Genomic DNA, 23,696 nt, shown 5'->3' with positions numbered 1-23,696 from the left:
CTGCTCGTCTTATTAAACATGAAAAGTTCCATGGCAAACCTGCTATAACATTCTTAAAACTTACCCTCCCTACACCACCCCAGTCCACCCCCCACTCTGCATCCCTGCCTGATGAAGCCCCAATTACCCACCCCCAACTCAGCAGAGTGCCTGTCGACCCTCCCAACTTAACAAACATTGGGAACGTGTGCTTGCCATTCAATTCTTCCCTCCACCCCCTTGTTTCTGGGCTATTTCCTCCCACAAAGAATATGGATTGTATGCAGTAGAGGATGGTGCTTGTCCCCAGGTTTGGGCCCATTGGCCTTTAAGTCTTCCTATATTCCGGCCATTATTTTAGGAGCGGAAAAGCTAGGGGCTATTGTAATTGTGAACCCTTAAGTCCTTCAATGGGTGTGAAACTTCCTGTCTGATCCTCCCAGTGTCTGCCCAATATATCACTCTCCAGATGTTTATGCTTTCTCCCCCAGGTGTGTGCCCTCTGTTGGGTGGGCTCCTGGCACCTTCCGTGTATCCTCTGAATCTCCCATGTTGGTCCTCGCCCGAGCTCCCCACTGTCTGCCAGCTGTTTATCTTTTCTTACACTGCCTCAGGTGGTGTAAAAAACCAAGGGCAAGATGTAGATAATCTTGATTTACCGATTCTAAAATACCGAATTCTACCGATTCAGAATTTTAGAATCGATAAATGCTATGTAGGTAAGTATTACCGAATCGGTACGATTCGGTGTTTACCGAATCGGTATTTACCGATTCAGGAATTCCCATTCATTCCTAAGGGCCTCCAGGCCCATAGGAATGAATTGGAATTAACGAATCGGTAAATACCGATTCGGTAAAATGGTGAACTCATTCAAGGGTGGCAGGGTGTCACATTGACACCCTGTTGCACCCCTGAATAGTGCATGGGTGCACATGTGGCAGACATACATGCACTAAAGCATGTATGTCTGCCACATCGCACTGTTGTAAAAGCAAAATAATTGCGTTTGCAAAGGTTTTCGATATTTACCACCAACTTGTAGTTGGTGGTAAAAACCGAATCCTTACCTATGTAATGCACTCATTTGAGTGCTCCCTACATTGCAAATTCGGTAATTTACCGGTTCAGTATTTTTAAGGAATCGGTAATTTACCGATTCCTTAAAATACCGAATCGGTAAATTACTGAATTTGTAATTGAGGCCACCTACATCTCAGTAGCCTAATACCGGTCGGTAACGGCCGAAATTCGGAAATTTCGGTCGTTACTGACCGGTATTAGGCGACCTACATCTGGCCCCAAGTCTTTCCCTCTGATTCCACCCGTAGACGTGCCGGGAAGAACATATAATACTTCACTCTTTTGTCTCTGAGTGCCTTCTTCACTGCTATGAAGCTGCGTCTTAGCCCCCGGGTTTTAAGTGTAAAGTCCGGGAAGAAGTGGACCTTAGTGTTTTCAAATAGAAATGGTGGGGCAGCCTGGGCATTTTGTAGTATCACATCCCGGTCTCTATAATTAAAGAGATGCGCTATGAAGGACCTGGATGATGCCCCTAGCCTGGGTCGTCCACCTAATACCAGATGGACCCTCTCAATGGAAAGAATTTGGATAATTCCTTGTTTTGGAGATGCTGTTGGATGACATTTTCAACAAATAGATCGGGCTTGTGTCTCTCCACGTGCTTTGGGATCCCACGAATTTGGACATTGTTGCGCCGCAACCGTCCTTCTTGATCTTCTAGCTTGGCCTCTAAGTTGGAGTTGAGTGCTTGCATTTCTTTCATTTAGGCCGTGAGCACGGAAGTATCTTGTATTAAAGTTTTGGTGGTGTTTTCGAAATCTTGCACCCTCGTTCCCATATTGCACAGGTCTGTTCGAATCAGCAACACTTCTGTCGAGACCGAATCTAGTCAGTTCTCCAAGGCTGTCTGCACCCCTTGGATGGTGGCCACTGATGTCATGGAGGGGAAGAGGATCTCCGTTGGAGGCGGACATGGAGTCAGGGGGCGCGACACTCCTCAGGATTTTCCTAGGCCTCCTCCCTTTCAGGTGGGTAAACTTGTCTAGTTTTGTCTGGTGACTGACCTTCATATATTTCTCCCCTGCCATGGTGGAGTGCAACCTCTATTCAGTTTAGGATTTGAAACTATGTGGACACCGAGGAAACCGTGGCCGCCAGCCAGGAGTCACCTAGGTAATCCCTGTGGCCTGTCAGGTCATCCCTCTTTGCCTCAGTTCTGGTCTTGACTTTCCACAGGGTATTGTGCTCACTTTTCAGATCCTGTGATCCCTCCCTGGAGGCTTGTGAGGTAGCCCGCACTCCTTGAAGGCTGTGTTTAGGCCGGGGGGAACCTCAAGGCCACGTTATAGTGGCAGGGGTGAGCTTCAGTCCTGCATTGAAATCTTTTGGGGTCCCCTCGCCACTTACTGCAGGATTCGGTAGCAGATATCATGATGGGGGTCTGCACGCACAGCTCCCGGTCTATTAATGCTGCCGCAGTCCCTGGCTCTGGCTTAAAGATTCCGTTCACTGCCTCCAGGGGCCACACCTCACCACCCCCAGTGAACTTCGGTCCAGGTCTGTTCCTGAGCACCATACAGCCTTCTGTGTCTTCCCGGCCTACCTTCCGCCCGACTGGTCTTCCCCTGCAACCGTACTCTTGCTGTCGAGTATTGCACAGCAATGGATAGCCACCCGAGCCCCCTCTCTGCAGCTCGTTCGCCAGAGGATCCCTGAGCTCTCTCTTTGGCTCCTGCTCAGCTGCCCTCGCTGCTTCTCTCAATACGTGCCTCCTTTCGCTGGGCGCTGTCTAGGGAGCCCGCCCACCCTCTGAAATTGAGGCCGGGGCTCCAGTTGGGTTAGACAGGCTGCACTCTCATAGCCCACCCGGGTGGCACTGATACAGCAGCTGGCACCATTCCGGATTTTGGAGGGATCTTGTGGGTCGAGTTACCGAGCTGCTTCAGGCAGCGACCATCTTCACTAGTTCGAAAGCCAAGCCCCCTGCAAACCCTAAATTACCTCCTCTGGTATCTTGGTACAGAGCTGTCAGGCTAACTAAGAGGATGTGAGTAAAGAATTTGTGCAGCACTTCAAACAGTAAAACAGGGAAAACACCACACAAATAGATCTCACACCGTCAAAGATGCATCACGCACTTGAGGCAATGTGCTAGTTACAAGGTGAGGCGAGTCTGGTGCGAGGTACTGATAGGTACACAGGGCTTGTGATGCAAAGTCCGGTGTCTAGACATAAGCAACCACGGTCAGTAAATGTTTTTTCAGTTGTCATGATGGGAAATGGTGGATATTTCAGGTGATGGTTCTACAAGCCATCAGAGAGGGTTAATTTGTGAAGCAAATTCATTTTCATTTATTTGCACTTAATAAATTGCTAATTTGCTAAATTCTTAATCCTCACCTATTTGTGTGCACATGTTATTTTACATTTAGACTTTGTAAAACAATTATTATATGCCTTGATTAATTGTAGTTGGGATATCTATATCTTATCATTGACATAAGTTGGCCTAGGTGCCATACTCTATGTTGAAATATTGTATTTGTGCTTGCTTTGCATGACTTGTTTTCTCTTGTAGACACTAGAATCACCATGTTCTTATTAAAAGGGTTATTGTCTGTTAGCTTACTGTGTGAATCTCGTATTATTGAAACTAATTAGTTGGACAATATTTTTAGCACCTGGATGAACAGGATGGGAGGTAGATCAGATGAATAAATCTTTATGAGACAATTTGAAGGTCACGATGATAGATGAATCTGGCATTGTATTATCTGTGAGAAGGAGGCCGACACCTAGTCATTGATTTTTGATTGGTTCTTACTGGGTGGGAACCTGTAGAATGTATCTCTTATATCTGATTTCTTGTTTTAAAATTTGATAGACTGTTTAGTTAGTTAGCATTTGTCCCTGTCCAGCTTTGCAGGTGGACGGCCCTTCCTCTTGACACTTGATAATCCTTATAGTTCTGTTCATAGATTTACTTTCTAGAGCAACTACACTTCTTTTCTTGAACCTGGACCTTTCATTTGTTTCTACTTCCAAGGCTATATATGACCTACTTTCTAAAGGAAGTACACATATCCCTTTTTCTGGAAACCTTCCTTTGGTTCTACTTTTAATGCTATATTTACTGACACCAACTGCTTCAAAAGTTTATGACTTATCCACAAACTTAGTTTAGCATTAGGGAGGTTCCCTTTATGGAAACAAAATGTTGTCTTAGTTTGCATATGCTATTGTTAATCAGTTGTTCTCAACTTATTCAATTTGAAATTGTAACTTTACTAATCTGTTAAGAAACCTTCATGGTTTACAAAATTACTTCTCTCTGTCATTCCTGTGAGGCAAACTCTGCTTCACTGTCATTTATATATTGCTGAATTTTATGATTTTAGCCTCAGTGTGAGAAAAAGGTCCATCAAAGTGAACATGACACAGATTCGAGTTTGCGTCAGGTTTGCACCGTGGAAACACCATCCTTATCTCTAGTGCTATTATCTGTACACCACAAGATTGGTCAGTAGCCCCTGGTCTATAGTGAAGGGCATGAGGTAATGCCTAAAGCTGAGTGACTTGAAAGGGTCTCTTGTGGCCTGATGGTTCAGGTCTCTAGCATGAGATAAGTCATTGAGTACCTGCTTGACTATTTTACTGATCCCGATAGAGCTTATCGTAATAAATGGATTTAGGAAAATTCAATTCTATCTGGATATTTTGTAAACTAGGAGAACATTTGAAATACACACCAGTAATATTACAAATTGTAAACACTTGAAACCCAATTTGTAAACGTGGATTTTGTTGCTAGTTATCATATCTATATGTATTTATTAGATAGACGTGTGTATGTGTGTTTGCTGCTTGTTGGGATCTGGTTTCCACCGTAGAATGCTCGTGCTGTATGTTCCCTGCGTGAAACAGAGAATGTTCTAACTACGCCATTTGCTGCCGGGGAGCTCCTATGACAGGACCTAATAAATGAATCTCCTTACCTGATGACGTTTTGACTTCTTTTCATTGGCGACAAGGGTCCAGTCTCCGGTCTCCCCACTCTACGGTGATCCTGCTCTCAGCTGACCAACGCGGTGCCATTGTGCTTCAGCTGTTTCCTTACTTTTGATGTTGCCATCTTCCTGCATTCTGTTCGCTTTGGTGGTCTTCTACTGGCAATCTGCTGGTCATCTTCATATTCCTGCAAGCTGTTTCTCCAATTTTGAGGTACTTTGTGCAATTTTGTGAGCCCGGCGCACGACTGAGGCAGTTACCACTGCTCCTCCTTCGTGGCGTCTTTGTTCTCCCTTCATGCGCTGCGTGGCATGTTTCCTACGTTCCCCTGCCTGACTTCCTCTGTGACGCGCATGCAACGTACCAACGTTGCGTGCAGCCATCTTGGATTTCTTCGGTCTGCATCTTGCAATATTGTCATGGCAACACTTTGCTGAGTCTAACACTGATGCGCACAGCTGTCAATTTCAATACGCACAGTTCATCAACGCTTTGCCGAGTCTACCGCTGATGCGCACAGCTATTAATTTCAACGCGCACAGTTTAACAACTTGCTGAGTTCATGGCTGATGCGCACAGCTGTTAATTTCAGGCGTTCAGTTTAATGTCATGTGTTTTTTTATGTACTTTCTTCGCTGATGCGCACAGCATACCCTCAGTGATGTTCCAAGTTTTGTGCATCATTACCTCTATTCATCATTGGGTATTCGGTGATGTACACACCTTTTCGCCATTTCTTATAGTTGAGCATCATTCTTCCTCTTTTGCGCATTTGGTGATGCGCACACCATCAATCATTTCTCGTTGTCTTCACACTATATCAAGTCCTCGCTCAGTGCATTTTATATCAGTGTGGGGCAGCAACTCACCCACGCTCAGTTATGGATTGTGTTTTGGCACCTCTATCTTTCCTACAGTCTGCCGGCTCACCACCTGTAAAATGGGAAGAGTGGAAAGATACTTTTGAGGTGTATTTAGAAGCCATTGCTGGTGAAACTTTCACTTCTAAAAAGAAGAAGGCTCTTTCAATCTATAACCTTGGTTCGGAGGGCAGGAACATTTTAAAAACCTTACCTCTGGAGGTAGTAAGTACTCTTGTGAGTGGTGGAGACAATGGTGATTCTCTACTTGTTGACGAATATGCTTCTGTCATCAAAACCTTAGACAAACGATTCAGCCCTAAAAGGAACATTGTTCTGGAACGTCACAAATTTCTTCAGCGTGCTCAAACTCCTGGTGAGTCTATTGATGATTTCGTCCCTGCCCTTAGAATTCTAGCTGTCAATTGCAACTATAGTGAATTCAGGGATGAGATCATATGTGATCAGTTAATTGAGAAGACTTCCAACAAAAAAATCCAAGAAAAATTGCTATCCTCAGATGATCCTGAGTTGGAAACTGCTCTCACGTTGGCCAGATGTATAGAATATTTCCAGTTCTGCGTGAAAGAAATGAGCAATACTTCCTCAACTACTGAAGTAAAGCTACTAAAAACTGTTTCCAAATCTGCAAAATCACCATCTGTTAGTGTTCCAAAACCATCACCTGTCAACATTTCACGTCTTCCTTCATCGAATCCTACTAAAGCCAAGTTTGAACAGAATGATGCAATGTGCTTCCCCTGTGGGAGTAAATCTCATCTGGGTCATGCCAAATTTAGTTTAGCCTAGAATCAGACTTGTTACAATTATTGTGGAAGGAAGGGTCACTACTCAAGAATGTGTAAAGCTGTTCTCATCAAGAGGAGTCCAGATCAAATGGTGAAAGCCTTTGCTGATGATTCAGAAGAGGAGAACTATGACCTACGAATGCTGTCCCCTTCATCGTCTCGCACTGAAGGAGTAGTTGAACTATCTTCCTTGGATGGAGTTCACAGAAGAAAATCTCCTTCTTGCAACATTTCTGTAAATGGTACATGTCTAAGTTTTCTGGCTGATTCTGGTTCTCCGTTTACTTTGGTTAATGTTGTAGATTGTGATAAAATAGCCAATACTCAACTTGAACAATCTAATATCAAAATGTTTGCATATGGGGGCAAAAGAGTTGAGGTATTGGGAAAATTTACTGCAAATCTCATTTCAATACCAACCACGCCACTGGAACTGTATTTGTAGTCAAGAATGGTGCAAATTTGTTAGGTTGGGGTGAACAAGGAGCGTTGAACATCATCTTGGACCCAAACCATCCCGACATGGTAGTTTCCCGAAGTGAATTTTACAAATCTTCTCTCAGTGCATCCCCAGCTCACACCGTTACCCAATTATCCAATGTCAAGGGGGAACAAATGTTTCCTGAAGTTTTCGATGGCAAGCTTGGTAAGCTCAAGGGGTTCCAGCATTGAATCATTCTCAAAGATGGTGCAAAGGCCGTGGCACACAGAGTTCGCAAGGTGCCTTTGAGCCTTCGTCCAGAACTCAAAAAAGAATTAGAACGTCTTTGTACTGCTGGAGTTATCGAACCTATTGAGGGTTCCGAATGGCTTGCACCAATTGTTTTTGCACGAAAATCAGACAAGTGTCTTAGGATGTGTGTTGACTTGAGAGTCCTCAACGCTAACATCTGGGTCGATCATCAACCACTTCCCACCATCAATGAGTTGTTAACCACTCTTGATAGTGCCAAGTTTTTTTACTTCCCTTGACATTTCCTCAGCGTATCATCAAATTGAGCTGTGAAAAGAGTCTAGACATGTAACATCTTTTGTCACTCCAGAAGGTGCTTATCGTTACATCTGTATGCCCTTTGGCCTTACCTCAGCTTCAGCTGTGTTTCAGAGGTTAATGAAGAATCTATTCAAGGACATTTCTGGAGTCATTTTTTTTCAAGACGATATCCTTATTTATGGGAAGACTGAATCTGAACATGATGAAAGAGTAAAACATGTACTAAGTATCATTCAAGCAAGTGGTTTAACATTGAGGGCTGACAAATGTAAGTTTCTCCAACATGGTGTTGATTACTTAGGCATCATATATCTCACAACGGTATTGAGCCCAAACTTAAAATAATAGAGGCCATTCAGAATGCACTCACACCTTCGAACAAGTACCAACTTCGTTCCTTTTTAGGGTTGGTAGAATATTACTCAAAGTTTGTTAGCAATTTTTCTACTAAAACCGCTTCCATGCGCAACTTGCTTAAGAAAAATGTTACATTTGTATATGATGATGACTGTTGCAACAACTTTTAATCTATCAAACATGAAATTGTTCAAGCTGGCCCCCTTAAACTTTTCAACATCAATGATGTATGTATATATCTACCGATGCCAGTAATGTTGGGTTGGGGGCTGTTTTTTTCCAAAGGAGGAATGATGGTCGGGAAGGAACCATAGCCTTCGCTTCAGGAACTCTGAGGGGTGCTGTGGGTACTTACTCAACTATTGAAAAGGAAGCCCTGGGTTTGTGGTGGGGTGTACAACATTTTAAGAATGTTTTGAGGCAACAAGTTCATTTTGAGGACTGATCACAAACCTTTGGTTGACTTATTCACAACCAAGGGTGGCGGAAGGGCCACACCGCGTATTTCAAAGTGGCAATTCAGGTTGCAAGAATTCCGCTATCCACTTGAGTATGTGGCTGGGGCTAAAAAACAAGTTGCTGATTGCCTGTCCAGGTTACCCCTTTCAGCTGAGAATGATGTTTCAGAATGTGACAATTTAGAAATTGTCTGTGCTGTATGCTCGTTGGAAGACACTGTGGGTTGTGCCCTTTCTGAGTGTGAATGGTTGGACAGTACATCTGAGGATATTGTTGTAATGAAGGTCATCGACCACTTAGCCAATGTGTGGCCCAGCGACAAGGATTGTCCTTCTGATTTGGTGCCCTACAAAAGAGTCAAAGATGAGTTGTCTGTGATGGATGGTGTGTTACGTACAGGTGGGTTGCTAGTGGTTCCCTCCTCAATTCGCAGTAGAATTTTAAATTTGGCTCACGAAGGTCATCCTGGCATTCGTGCCATGAAGCACAGAGTGAGGCAAGATTTTTTTGTGGCCGGCTCTGGATAAGGATGTTGAACATTTTGTACGGGACTGTTGTGCGTGTGTCACAAGAGATACGTCTCAAGTGCCCCAACCTCCTCCTGTTGAACCAAATGTTGTGAAGAATACACCATGGACCAAACTGGCTTTTGATAATGCTGGTCCGTTTGGACTCATTGGTAGTTCCCATAAATATGTTCTTGTTCTGGTCGACTACATGTCCAAATGGCCTGAAGATAGATTTGTGGATAATGTCAATTCCTCTTCTGTTATCAATTTTTTTCAAGACATTTTCCTCAGGGAGGTTTTTCCGGAGGAGTTAGTATCAGACAACGGTACCCAGTTAACTTCATTTGAAATGCAGAAATTCCTTAAGGAGGCTGGCATCAAACACATTTTTAAGTCCCTTAATCACCCCGCAGCAACAGCTTAGTTGAGCGTTTCAACCGTGTTGTCAACGAAACACCTGCAATTTGCTTTGGTGAATGGGTTGCATTGGCGCAAGGCTGTTTGTGATATGTTGTGGGCTGTGAATACCACTCCTAATGTCAGTACTGTGTTGCCCCATTCACCTTCCTTCGGAGAAGGGTGGCAGGCTCCAAACTGAATAAGGAATGGATGTCCAGAAGAGTATTCGATACCAAGAAGCGGTCTACTGTAACTGATGTCAGGGCTTCTGTTCAGTCTAGATATGACACCAGGCCTGCTGTGCATCACCCTCTGGATGTTAAGGTGGGTGATTGGGTGAGAATTAAGAAACCGGGATTTCTTCGCAAGGGAGAGTCTCGATTCTCATCTCCTATAAGAGTGTCTGCTGGAAAAGACCATGTGGTGGTATTAATGGACTGAAGAGTTTGGAACAAATCCACCATCTCCATTGTACCCAAACCTATGGTAGATGTGGTAAACAAAAAACTGGGGGCTCATTTTCCTCCTCTTGTTGTACCCTCTGGTGTTCACGGGAGGGGAGGTGTTGTTCATTCTGATCATGCTCCTTTGAGGAGTGCATCTTCCAGGTTGAAATTTGTTCTTGTGAAATTCCGTGATTACAAGATGTAATTTTTTTTTCTTGTTTTCTGCTCTTGCCTCCAATTTCATCTTTATTCTCACGCTCTCATCTTTCTCTGTTTTCTTTCTGCCATTTTCTGTTCTTCATTTTCTTTTTATTGTGAAGAGAGGGCGGTGTGTTGGGATCTGGTTTCCACCGTAGAATGCTTGTGCTGTATGTTCCCTGTGTGAAACAGAGAATGTTCAAACTACGGCAGTTGCTGCCGGGGAGCTCCTATGACTGGACCTAATAAATGAGTCTCCTTACCTGATAACGTTTTGACTTCTTTTCACTGATCTTGATAATTAGGAATCCCAAAGTGTTTTAATTTTCACCTGGGATGTGTATGACTAAAAGAGAAATGAAATGCCTGAATGTGGCCAAAAGACTTGCTAAAAACAAGTAGGTATTATACTGAATTCACAAATTAGGTACTTAATTGTGAATTAATTGGGTGGTCAAATCCTCTAGGTAAACAAATCTCTCTAGCTACAAAAGATTATTTTCTCATATAATGCAGCCCATTATCTACACTCTTCTAAGACCAAACCTTTCCATTCTCTCCAAGATTTACAGATTGTGCATTGAGGCTTGGTCATTCCTGAAATTTTGCCTCTAAACATCGAAATCACACCCTACTGGACCTTTGCCAACAACCCAATCTTCATGTTTTTCAAAACACTTGAAAACGTTACTCTTTAATCTAGGTAAAACTTTCTGGTAGTTATGCCACAGTATTGTCCTCTCTAAATTAACAGCATGCTCTATAAATACTGATCTAATCTAATCAAATGCAATGTCTAGTGGCTTGACTGTTGCCTCTAAACCTGGTATTATCAAGCTTCAAACTGGATTTCTCATTTCTCAATTATGTAATTCTTGGTTAAATAATCACATGAACCCAATGCTTAATGTGTGCCAGTGCTTTCAAGTGCTTAGCACCAGCACTTACTTTGCAGGGCCGGGTCTACACGGGTCTGCTGCACGTGACGTCACACATAATATTGATAATTGATATTTAAATTTAGTATATGTACCTCACGGACTCTGCGCAGTGTTGTTCTCCACTCCCGAGTCCCTAGTGAAGAGTGTTGAGGCTGTGAGAGCCTGAGCCAATAAGATTCTGATGGCATTACTGTTTTTGCTGCCCTTTGTTCAGTGTTGCTGCTGGGCGGGACACTGATTGGCCAATTTGGGCTGGATTTGGTCCGGCAGGTGTAGGGTATGTGTGGCAGCCAGGCAGCATGTGCAGATTTTGTTCCAGATTGCCACGCCTCCCATGAGTCAAAAGCAGCATTCAAGTGAGCCCAACCATGTTGAGAGCAGTAGCAGCACCACACCAGGCCTATTTCAGTGAATTAAGGCTGTGCCTCGGCTCACCACGTAACAGTAAGTAATAACCAGTAGGCATGTCCATGGCCAAACCAATGCTGCTTTTTTTAGCGTGCTGATGTTACGCCCGTGGTTTGATGATAATACTCTGCGTCCCACGGCTACGCTACTGCCTCTGCCTGGCCTAGTAGCTGCGGTCATACACAGTCAGATATATTTTTGTATCATGATGAAGGGGCCGGGCCAGCTGGGGTTAAGTTAAAGGCCCTGCCCAGCGCCTGAAGTTTCCTCCAGGTTCCTGCTCCCCTAATAGTTCGCTGTTTCAGGGCTGTATGTATCAGTAGTTAGTTAAGGCAGTGCCGCGGCCCCCAGCCTACCACATAACCGTAATAACCCTAAAGTACTGGTAACCATGCACTGACTGAGCCATGCCCAACCAATGCTGCATTTTTTTGGGGTGTGACGGAGATGATGATGTTGCGCCACTGCCTCTGCCTGGCCAATTAGCCGGCGGCGGCCGTACAGACATATATCATATAACGATGAAGGGCCCAGCCTACTGGGGTTAAGTTAAAGGCCCCAGACCCCCAGTCCTTCTCCGACAGGAGGAACTGGATTGTTGATCCATTCGGGGGACGCATGATAGAGGCTGTGAAGGAGCCTGCGTGAGAGTGCTGGCTGAGCCCGGCTTACAATGATGAAACAGTGCACTAGGGGACCCCAGCTTCATTAGTTGAAGGAGCAGATGGCCGAGTGAGCGAGAGGTAGCAAGGGGAAGCCCCTGCTACCCTTGCACTGCAATTGCTACCCCAAGCTTCAAGGCTCAGGAAGGCAGGCGAAGGGAAAGAATATAAACAGGATTCTAAGAACCCTGGTTACTTTCCTGTAGATTTTACACTGCCTGCCTATATCCTCGCACTGCAGGAGCAAACAGAAATATGTTGACGGACTAAGGATGAGAAAAGGAGTCACCCTGCGATGACACTGGCGATCAGAGGGGGCAGGATTTTACTTTCGCTACAACTGGCATGTTGGTTAATCAACTTCCATGGCTTCTGTGCCCCTCTGCCTGCAATTTTCCAGTCTTAGTGCTGATGTAGCCCCTGCCTGGCCCCTGCCCTGAGCCTGAAGTATCCTCCAGGCTCCTGCTCTCCTACACAGTTAACTGCTTCTAAATGGCTAAATCCCTGCAGTTTAACGTTCACAAATGAAAATACAACTGATTGTGTTCCGAGATTGTGCAGCGGTGCATCACAAGTTGCCACATGGATGTGTCACCACCTGGGTCAGGCCAGGGAAGCCGTATTTTAGGTGTTTTCAGATGGAGAAAGCAGAAACTTGAAACTTTGGAAACCTCCCTTTCTAATGACAGATTTAGCACAGGACACATGATATTGGGCCACACTACCTTATTCTAAATATATGATTCCTTGGTGGCAAGCAGAATTTCTATTTTAATGTTTTATAATTTCATGAAGTTATTAGTAATCCATATCAGGGATCTGGTCAGGAAATATATTTTTTGTCCTTTGGTTACCCTCCCTCACTCACTCTCTGTGCCTCACAGTATGACTCTTGACATTCTCTGCATGTTTCTCTCTCTATTTCTCTATACTTCCCTCTATTGTCCATCTGATTCCTCCCACCTTCCTCTCTCGTTCATATTTACTGACTGTTGGACATGGCCCGATTTGCAGGGTCATCCCTGAACTTTTTGCCTTCCTCCTATATTTTTTCTGACCTGTTGTTGGCTATTTTATGACTCTGGGCACTTTACCACTGCTGATCAGTGCTAAAGTGCATATGATCTCCCTATTGTAAATTGATATGTGGATTAGTGACTCCATGATTGATTGGTTTGGTTTACTTGTCAGACTCTAGTATAGTGCACTGAGTGTGCCCAGGGCTTGTAAATCCAAATGCTGCTGGTGGGCTTCCAGGACCGGTTGTGCCACCCACAGAAGCATCCTTGTAAAATGTGTCTAAGGTCTGCCATTGCAGAGCCTGTGTGCAGTCTTGTACTGCCATGCTAACTGGGCAAGTGCACCCACTTGCCAGTCCCTAAACCTTCCCTTTTCTTCATATCAGATACCCTTATGGTAGACCCATGGGCAGGGTGCATTGCACGTATAAGGTAGGACATGCCCTGGTGTGTGTGGCATGTCCTAATAGTCAATTACAGCCATTTTTATGTTTCACTATTGCAAGGCTACCTGCTCTCCATATGCTAGAATGGGCAGTTAGATTATTACATTTTATAATCCTAACGGACTCAGGGAACATGGTAGAAATCCGAGTTTAGTATGCCTGAACTCAGAATGATAAAATACATCTTTTAGTGAAGTTGGTTTTAACATTCTGTGTTTGAAAATACCACTTTTAGAAAGTAGGTATTTTCTTGTCTAACCTTCCAAGCCTGCCTCTGCTAGGTTGTGTATTCCTTGTCTGGAGTTTGAGTGACAGGGCTGGGGGATTCCAGGAGACAGGATGAGTCCGCCCAGTGGTGAATAGAGAGATCTGCATCTAGATGGGAGGGAGGAGTTGCACCTGGGACCTGAATAGGACTGTGCCTGCCCCCCACAGTGCTGGCTACACCCCCCTGTGGGGCGTCTGATGTTTCTGTCCTGCACTGTGAAAGGAAAGAAGGAGTCATGTAAACAGAGTGCTCCAGAACTGGTTTGGACTAGGTAAAGGCCCCTCTGCCCTCAGAGGACAAAGGATTTTGGGGTATAAATATAGGGACCCCTAGAAATTAGATCACTTTTGGACTACAAGACGAAACCTTTTCTGAGGAGAGGAACCTGAACAAACTGAGGAGAGGCTATCCCTAAGCTGAAGTGCTGCTTGGGGGATTGGCCTGCAGTGGTTGCCTGACTGCCAAAGAAAGGAGAAAGAACTTTGTGTGCTTTATTTTCAACTTGTGAAGGATCTCCAAGGGCTTGGAAAAGAGCTTAGCCCCTGCTGAAGTCACAGGGACAACAGACTTCAACCCCCAGCTCCCCAGAATTCTTTGGAAGTGCCTGCTGCTGTTTCGGGGTCTTCTGAGGGACTGCGTGTCGCAAGGAGCTGGAAGCGAGACTCAAAGAGGAAGAAGCGTGTTACTGCTGCTGCTGTCGCATAGTGAATGTCGACGTTGTAGCTGTAGTATTACACCGCATCAGGAGAAGGGTCTCGCAACGAAGGAGAAGCGTGTCGCCGTCGCTGTCGTCGCATCTTGGATGTCGCCGCTGTAGTTGTCGCATTGTGCAGAAGCCTCTCGTAAAGTCGGGGAAGAGTGCCTCAGCCGAGGCTTTGCCGTCGCATCGCTGTACAAGGGTGTCGCCGCTGCAGTTGACGCATCGAACCCAGACTTCTCACATCATCGGAGAAGCGTGCCACATCTGGAAGATCTTCACGTCTTTATTTCTTTGCACCGTAACTTTGCCGCATTTCCATCACTGCAACATTACTTGTTGTGGAAGTGCAACGCATCGTAAGGTACATTGACGCAAAGTGTCACATCTTAAGAACTGAACTGAACTAAGCTAAAATTACCATCTTAAAGTATAGTATTGTGGATTTTTGTTGTTTGTGGTCTTGTGTTAAGTCTATATAAAGAATACTTATTTTTAATATACAACTGTGTGGTGTCCATCTGTAGTGTTGTCACTGGGTTACTGTATGTGGACACAAATGCTTTACACACTGCCTCTGAGATAAGCCTGTCTGCTCGTGCCAAGCTACCGAGGGGTGAGCAGGGGTTATTTTAGGAGTGTACCCCCTTATCCTGACTAGAGGCAAGGGTCCTTATTTGTCACAAGTACCTATCTGTGCCAACTAGAGACCCCAAATCTAACATCGACTCTCTCTTTTCTCTAACTCTCTCGCTGTATATATTTCTTTTTTTTGTAGTTTTACATACCGTGGACCAGTCCCCCAAAGTAACATAATATTAGTATCTATTAAAGATTCCCTTTCTTCTATTGTCCATCTGCTTTACATTCTTCGTACACTGGTGCCCCTCTCATACTCCATACATGTGCTATTATTGTGCACTGTCTTCTCCGATCCCATCCCTGGTAGCTAACGTTTCTTTAAATCTTTAATGGATTGAGTGGTTAGTTCTGAAACTTGTTGTGTCTCAATGCAGTCTCTCTTTCTTCTCAGGACAACATGCTGAGCTAAAAATTGCTTGCACACTTATGTAGATTTGGTATTTATTCCTAACTCTTGTCCAATAAGGCTGTGGCAGTGCTCGATCTGAGTAACCAGCAGTTTCTTGCCAGAGAAGGCTCCCAAAAAACAAAATTGATTCCTCACCACGTCTGGCCTGCAAAGGGGTTCATTTTATGTGCTTCTTTCCTCAGCTCAGTGCTCACAGGGACTCTAACTGTCTGTTGCCATGATGGTAGTGGTGTAATTGAAGGGGGTGACTGAATTATTATTACAATTCAGGGCCTCCGAGTTTTCACTAGCCTTCTGTGCACCATTTCAATGTTTGCAGTTTGCGTGTGAAGTATAAAAATAAATAAAAGTAATCGCTCCCTTCATGAAAGGCATATTCTGTGAATCTGTGATGTTGTTATGTGGAAAAATGATTTACGTTAGTCTGTAAAAAGAACAAAAACATTAACAAGGCTTGTGATTAGGTCCTAATACTTGAGAGTGCCTATAAGTGCAGAATAATCCACAGCCAGTAGTGGCTCTACATTGAAGTGTCTTTTTGCTGTTTGTGATCTGACAGTAGTGGATGGATTTCAACAATCTATAACACACTGCCATATGCAGTGTCTGGGTGCGTTCCGTTCACTTGTGATTGTGAAGTGCTCCAGCGCCTACAAGTGCAGCCAGTTTGTTAACTGAGACTGCAGTTAACGCTGGCGCCTTTGTGCACCACTTCTATTTTACCTGGAAGGGCAGCCATAGTGAGTTCCTGAACTCCCCTCTTTAGTTTCAGACAGTGCAGCTACTCTTTCTAGTGCCTACAATTGCTGCTATATCTACTGTATGGCAATGTTTGGTTGTTCACATGCTAATCAATTTCACCAAAACCGACTGTTACTGAGCTTATATGTGTTAACCCTATGAGCGCTGACACATTCTGGGTATATATGAATATAAGTACTGGTGAGTGTGGGGCCTAAACCTAGTTGGGAAGTTAGTGCCTGTGACCGCGATGGTAAGGTACTTAATTTGAACTAGCTGTTGCAGGTGGGGCCCACCAGCACTTATTTTTCGGGGACCGCTACCTATTTTTCTTATTCAGACTTTCACCGAAAGCAGAGAGACAAAAACATAAAAAGGGGAAAGAAAGAGGAAGAGAAATATGGAAAAACAGTGACACTGGAAGAAAACAGTAACGAAAAAGAATGTGCACGAATTAAGGGAAAGAGTTGACTGGAGCTGCTCAATTGAGATCTACATGAAGTGCTGACATTCTGTGAAACAAAGAGATTGCTCTTTCAAGTGGGGATAGCATGTAATCCTGACCTAAAAAAGTTAAAAAGGCATCTCCTGGAGAAGTGTGGCTCATGTGGAGAAGTGTGGCTCAATGGTTAGAGCGGCAGACCCTGATGCAGAGGTCTAGCCCGGGACCAGGGTTCAATTCCCCGCCTCGGCGGGTCTTGGGCTCAAAAGTCCACGAACCTGATAATTCTTACCTCGGTGCCTATTCCAATCATGGAGTCCCACTCTGCAACTCTGGGCAATAGCTTGCTTAATCTCCACAACCGCCCCCACAACGCTAAGGATGCCTGGCCTCCACCTTGGGGGTGCCCAGGAGTGGACACCTCACAGGGAAAGCCAGGATGGGTTCCACAGCGGTATTCGTACAAGCGCCTTGAGACCCTTGCGGGTGAGTAGTGCGCTATACAAGTATCAATTTACATTCTTACTTTTCAACATTGTCTCTCTTACATGCCTTTGTGATGGGACTGTAAAGTGCACAGTTCATGTAACTGTCAAGCTGCTTCTCTTCAGCCACCATCTTGCATGGAAGCTCCCATATTGCATCTGTCCAGGGTCCACTAAATGAACCTTTGCCAACATGTGCTAATTTTCTGGTAAATGAGAGTCAGAAGTGCCCGTTGAGGATGTGGGTGGGGCAACTAGAGTAAGTGGGTTGAGCCGAGGGAAGTGGGTATGGCCTCCTAAAAAAATGCGAGCACCTGCACTTCATATTTTATAAATTAAGCACTGCAATAACCACATCTGTAGCCAATGCAATTTTCAATAAAATACAGAGTTCTGAGGATCATGCCAAAACCCCATCTCATCAATAAAAAAAGGATGCACAAATCTAGCTACGCCAATAGAGTAAGATTAACATAACACCATGCTAAATTGGATGAGTTATTGAATAAAACCATGTACCTGCAGCTAGCTTCCTAATGAGGGGAGTGAAATGTACTAATACACCTAATATCACCTATAACTGCCAAGAGTTACCATACTGTATGGGTAGAATAGTTTTAAAAAATGCAAACTGTTCACATATCCATTAGAATTCTTTCACATTAATATATACTTAGAAACCAATTGAATTGTAGTACAACAAGGGTGGAGTGCCTGAAAATTAGTTGAGTACAGTAACATTTAGTTGTTACAATTACTGTAACCCATAAGAAGATGACATCATAAGTGGTTTAACAGTAGGTCACAGAGTTTTATAGTTATGGGAAAAGAAGACCTAAGAATTGGCTTAAAAAGAGAAGGTGAGCTTCTGGATGACCCCTAAAAATAACAAGCATTGGCATAGCCAATAGGTCTCGCCTCTGGGACCTTATAAGTATTTAGTTATGCAGCACAATATGCGTGGTGCAACAACATCAACTGTTGCATGGCTAAACACTTATACGGTCCCAAAGGCGAGACCTATTGGCTATGCCAATGCTAGTTGTAGTTGTACCCGCCACTGGTCTTGAGTAACACTGAAAGGAAAACATAGCAATTAGGGGACAGGCAATGAATGAAGGGAGAGGCAGTTTTACAATAAAAGCTTGCTCTTTCTTCCCCTCTGCTTATTAATCACATTGGATAGTTTGCTGGAAAGGCAACACGACTGTAAAATGTGGGAAGTTCTCTTTGGGACTGTCAACAACTGAATGTCTCTGAGTGACAGCCAAAGTTGATTTTTGACCTCATATAGTGACACTATAAAACGTGCAGCCTCTAACGGAAAGGGCCTCTGATTTTTCTGGCAACATTTTACACCTCTTTTCAAGCCCTAACAACCTTAATAGGTAAGACTGTAAGACAAAGTTCTGTGTTTTCTTCATTCCTTTCGTTACACTTTTTTATTTAATTTTTATCTCAGGTTACATCACTTCAGGCAGTGTTTGAACCAAGATGAATCCTACATTGCTGCGATGAACTTCAAAACTAAGAAGTGTTTATGTGCGTGATCTAAGTGCACCTATATGCTAGGAGGCACTCAATCTGTTTAGTAAAATTATATGAATATTTTGAATTTTTTATTGCCAGCGTATAGCTGTCATGTTTAGGTGGGGTCATGTTTTCTTTTAATTTTTATAGCACACGTTTTCAATAAATATTAAAAAGAAACGTATCCATTGTACCTGCTTACCAAGGCTAGACCTATTGGCTTTTCCAAAGTCTGTCTGTTGGAACTGATGTGATGCCAAAACTATCTACTTCCCTCTGCATTATATGTCAGGCCAGGCTCCTTAGCCATGTCATGATGTAATTTACGCAGCTGTCATTTTTGTGAAAAAGTGTTGATATAATTTCTGGTGATGACATCTTTATGCTAATTAACAATTTCGAACCTGACTAATGATACCTCTTTATGACCATACAATCTTGACCAGGATGTATATTCCATGGCAACAGATATAAAGACTGAAGCACCAATTCACAAAGCCCCTGATGAAAAACACATCAGAAATCTGCTCCTGTGAGGCTACTCCTTCTTTTACAGTAGACTTATTAAATATTCAAACAGAATCCCAGAAGCGATGCAAATAATTTATGACAGTCCTAGATTTCCTGGAGTACAGAAACAAGCACATGTCTCATGCATGATTTTCAACAGGTTGAAAGTTCTGCACGTGTAAATAATTTGCGAATATGCATTAACACATGTAATATTTTTCCACAGAGAAAAGAAGTCTTACAAATGAGAAATACCATTTATTAAATATCGTTGTGTTCCTCCCCCTTTCCACTCATTTAACCCAGCGACCTGGGTTAAATGAGAACCGAGTTACATAGCAGAGTTGAAGAGAAAGGTTTTCAGGTTTTTCTAAAACTTGCTTCAGAGAGAGCAGCCTAATGCTAGTAGGAAGACCAGCAGTAATGAAGGCGAATGATCCTCCTCCTCTTCTTGCTTTGAGCACCTGAGGAACCAGAAGTGGCCTTTGGCTGCTGGATCTCAGGGAACAGAATTGGGAGTAGGCTTGAATTCTTCTCCTTAGATATGCAAGTCATCTAAGCTGCAAGGCTCTAAAGGCTTTGTCCATGTACACCTACTTATGCAGTGTGGTAGACCCACAAGCATATGCAATCTCACCAACTATAAACTTGTGAATGCCACACTTCTGCCATACTGGTAAATTTGCCACATGCATAGGAGCACCTAATGATTGCAAAGATCATTAGTGGAATCAGTATTGCGAAGGTGTCTGAAAAGTCAAGTACAGTTCATGTGCACAAAAACATTGGTGAAGCAGGTCGATTAACATGATGGCATATGGGTTACCTGGAAGATGGCAGGTTGTAAGACCAAGAAAAACAGTGCCCTATGGAAAGCCTCTTAAACATATACTGATACCAGCATCGCAGACTCCCATCTCTAACTTAAGAAGAAGATTGTCAAGCATTCCATAAACTGGAGAAATGTCAGTTACATGACAAAACCACATCTGAAACACTCTTAGGGTGAAAAAGGGCCAGTTACTTCACTGATCTGCATCGGATTACACCCGGCCAAATGTCAGACCACTGACTCTAAAAGGGTATTGGGGCTGGACACTGTCCAATAGGTGAACCCATCACCTGTGAAAGGGTGGCAGATAGTGAAACGTTAGCTTCACCTCTGGAAGGCCAGTAGAGTCTGCCACATTCCAGTCTCATTAGACGTATTGTGGGTTTAGCATTTTTATTAAGCTATTCAACCAGTGGTACTTCTGGCTATTTGTTGATTTTTCAAGACTGTGTGTGTTCTGACAAACTTAACAAGAAATGGCAGTTAAAGTTAATAACCGTATGACTACTATACATGAACAACAGGGGCGTTCAAAGTAAAGGTTGTCCTCTATAGCAACAAGGGAGGTGGTATAGTGGCTAATCCTAATACACTTATTTATTTTTTAAACACATAACTTACCCTCTCCCAGCACTGCACTGGACAAAAAGCACCTTCTTGCTCTTCGTGTTTAATATTGCCTAATTATACAGAGGCGGTCTTTCGCTGAATAGCTGTGGTGCTTGCCCTTGGGGCTTGAACCATTTGGCCCTTCACCAGGAGAAGTAAGCCTGAAGTGGTAAATCGGACTGCAATAAGTTACAGGAGTTTGATTTAAAGTTGAATCTCTTTGGGTGTAAGTAAATGCCATTAACCTTCGGATAACCTCCCAAGCCAAGAAGAGATGTGGCAGAACCACTGTGACTTGCGTCACCGCTAGCAGCAGGGATTTTCGGGAAGCAGATTGCGTTCCATGCTAACCCACTGCAAGTCTGCATTAAACTCCTGCGACACTGACCATCCACTCCTGGCTCCAAGGGCGATTCAGACTGCACTGCAAGGACCTAACCCTCTTCCGGCCTTCAATTTGAGGACAATGCAGGAGGCCAAGAGTACCAACAGCTATGGAACCAAGCATTGGCTGCGTGGCCGTAAAAGTAACGCCGCGCTCGCTGATGGGAAAAAGTGCTGTGCACATCGCACGCGCACGTGCATTCTAGCAAGCTGGTGGCCGGCAAAGTTGCGCTTTTTTAAGCAGCTAATAAATGTCTTGCATGAGCAGCGCATGCGCTGACGCTAGCGAGACCTAAAAAGGGCTGCTTTAGTTCTGATATTAAGAAGAAGAGAGTTCCAAGCAGATGTTGCAGCTCCAGTATCCTGGCAAAAGATATTTTAAAATGAAGCACATGAAGTTGAATGGAGTTTCAGCTTCTTGGTTCTCTTTTGCTGGTCAGGATCATAAGCAGCTTAGATAAATATGTGAGTTTGTTCAATTGTGAGGTTGTGTAGATGAGTCAACATGATTTTAATTGTATTCCTGTTGTTAAGGAACGCCAATGCTGTTAATGTAGAATTGGCGTGTTGTGGTGGGAGTCTTCTGAGGCAATGAAGAGTCTTGTTGCAATGTAGCCTTGAGCGAGGCAAGTCATCATTGTGGAAAATCACTAAAATGGCTTTTCCGAATGTCAAGACTGGAGACGACAAGAGATTACACGGCTGTTTTTGGTTGGTCATGGCAAAATAGATGCTTGATATTTTGAGTGAGAGGAGAAAGAAATGTACAGAGTTTTCCACTTTGTTAATGTGAAGCATGAAAGTAAGCGTTGACGTGAAACTCAAGGAGTTTGCTGTGAGCACGAGTAATAGCAAATGCCTTCCATTTTCACTAGATCCTGGAGTGTATATTTGAATGTATTCCTGTGTTTAGATAAAATGAGGAGAAATCCAGTTTCATGTGGCTTGATCAATAGGCACTTATCATAGATCAATCTGTGGAGTTTCTTTGAGAGTTGAGCAGAGAGTGAGGCTATCCCAAAAATTCATGTATGCCATATGCATTTCGATTTGTGCATATAAATGTTAAGATCTGACTCAGTAGTTATCCACATACAGGTTGCACAAAGTAGAAGTTATGATTGCATCCTGATGGAGACCACTAGATATTGTGATTGTACCCAAGATGAAACTCTCTATCTTCACAACGGGTTATCAGTTTGTCAGAAAAGAGGAGATCCAGCTGAGGATGTTTCCAAGTAAACCCAGGTGGTGTTTTGGGGTATGGGTAGGCCAGTACTGATTAATCATGTGTAGGCCATTGAGAAATCAAGAAGAATGAGAAAAACAACATCTACTTCATCCAACAAGTCTGTCAATATGTTCACTGTGTACTTTTTAGTGATAGGTCGTACACTAGCTTGACTTTTTGAATTCACAGATGTATTGTTTGTCCTAGCAAGGAGTAACAAATGTATAATGGGAAGCTTTGTAGCAATGGCAAATAATGAATCCCAGCGCAATATATCGTATTTATAAAAACAAACAATGTTCACTTTGCAAGTACTGTCAAGAGTCAGCCATCCTCCTTCTCACCTATCTATCTGCTGAAGCATCTGTCCACCTGGTTATTTATCCATCTACCTGCCCATCCGCACTAATTTATTCATCCTCACTTTAATCCATCCATCCATCCTTGCATCCATTCATCCCCCTATTACATTATATCATTCATATACACATCCATCATTAGAATTACATCAGTTTTGCTAATTCATTTAATCAAACACCCTAATGTATTCATTCAGCCACCTTTCTAGCCTATCATTCATCCCCAGCAGTGCTCAATTTGTGCAAGAAATAGTGCTGTTCCCGAAGCACTGCTCAACAGTCAGCGGCCAGTGCAATTACACACTGGTGCTCCAAATACTATGGCTGGTAGTCTTTAATCCACTACTAGACACTCCCTGCCCCTTTCTCTTGCAGGTTCTGGCTTTGTCCCTTTGTGGCAGTTTTGCGGCAACCACCGGCTCAAATTAAGCACTGATCCATGCACTCACATGTTGATTAATCATCCATCCACCTTCACTCTCTCCTTCAGTCATTTCTCAAAATTCCCTCATTGATACATACATTTCTAGTCTTGTCTTGTTGTGTTAATGTGTGTGATAGAATGAATATGATACCTTGCTGACAGGGGTGTCTCCTGGTAAGAACTAGGGGCATTATGTACAGAAAATATGAATGGCAATTTCCAATTAGCAATTCTTACCGAATTGCAGTTATGAAAGGCAATTCCTAATGTACAAAAGAATAATTTTCAAAAGAGCGATTCCTAATGGGTTTGCAAATAGGCCTACCTCGTGAATATTAACAAGGTAGGTTGTGATTTGCGACCCATTAGGAATCGCTGCCGTCACAAGGATGGTGGCCTGCTGAGGTCTGCAGACCACCATGTCTGTGACTGTTTTTTAATAAAAAACTCATTTTTTTAATGGATCCTGTTTTAAAACGGGATACATTTCAAAAAAAGAAAATTAAACTTTTAAGTTCAATTTTTGGAGTGTAGTCAGGTTTCCTGGGACCTCTGCCTGCTCGTAAAAAATATCTGTTTTATCATTCAAAAAGGGACCCCCTTCCCATTTGCGAAT

The 23,696-nt window shown here is 43.5% G+C and overlaps 1 protein-coding gene across 3 annotated transcripts in view; it reads right to left on the bottom strand.

Annotated features, from left to right (window-relative positions):
• LOC144829368 (xaa-Pro aminopeptidase 2-like) overlaps positions 1-23,696 on the bottom strand; it is a 449,433-nt gene that overhangs the window by 104,506 nt on the left and 321,231 nt on the right. The gene's annotated exons all lie outside the window — the stretch shown is intronic.

This window comes from Lissotriton helveticus, chromosome 4_1 (assembly GCF_964261635.1).
Source record: "Lissotriton helveticus chromosome 4_1, aLisHel1.1, whole genome shotgun sequence".
NCBI classification, from domain to species: domain Eukaryota; kingdom Metazoa; phylum Chordata; class Amphibia; order Caudata; family Salamandridae; genus Lissotriton; species Lissotriton helveticus.
The sequence above is the reverse complement of the archived record's forward strand: the minus strand, read 5'-3'. Positions and strand labels throughout refer to the sequence as shown.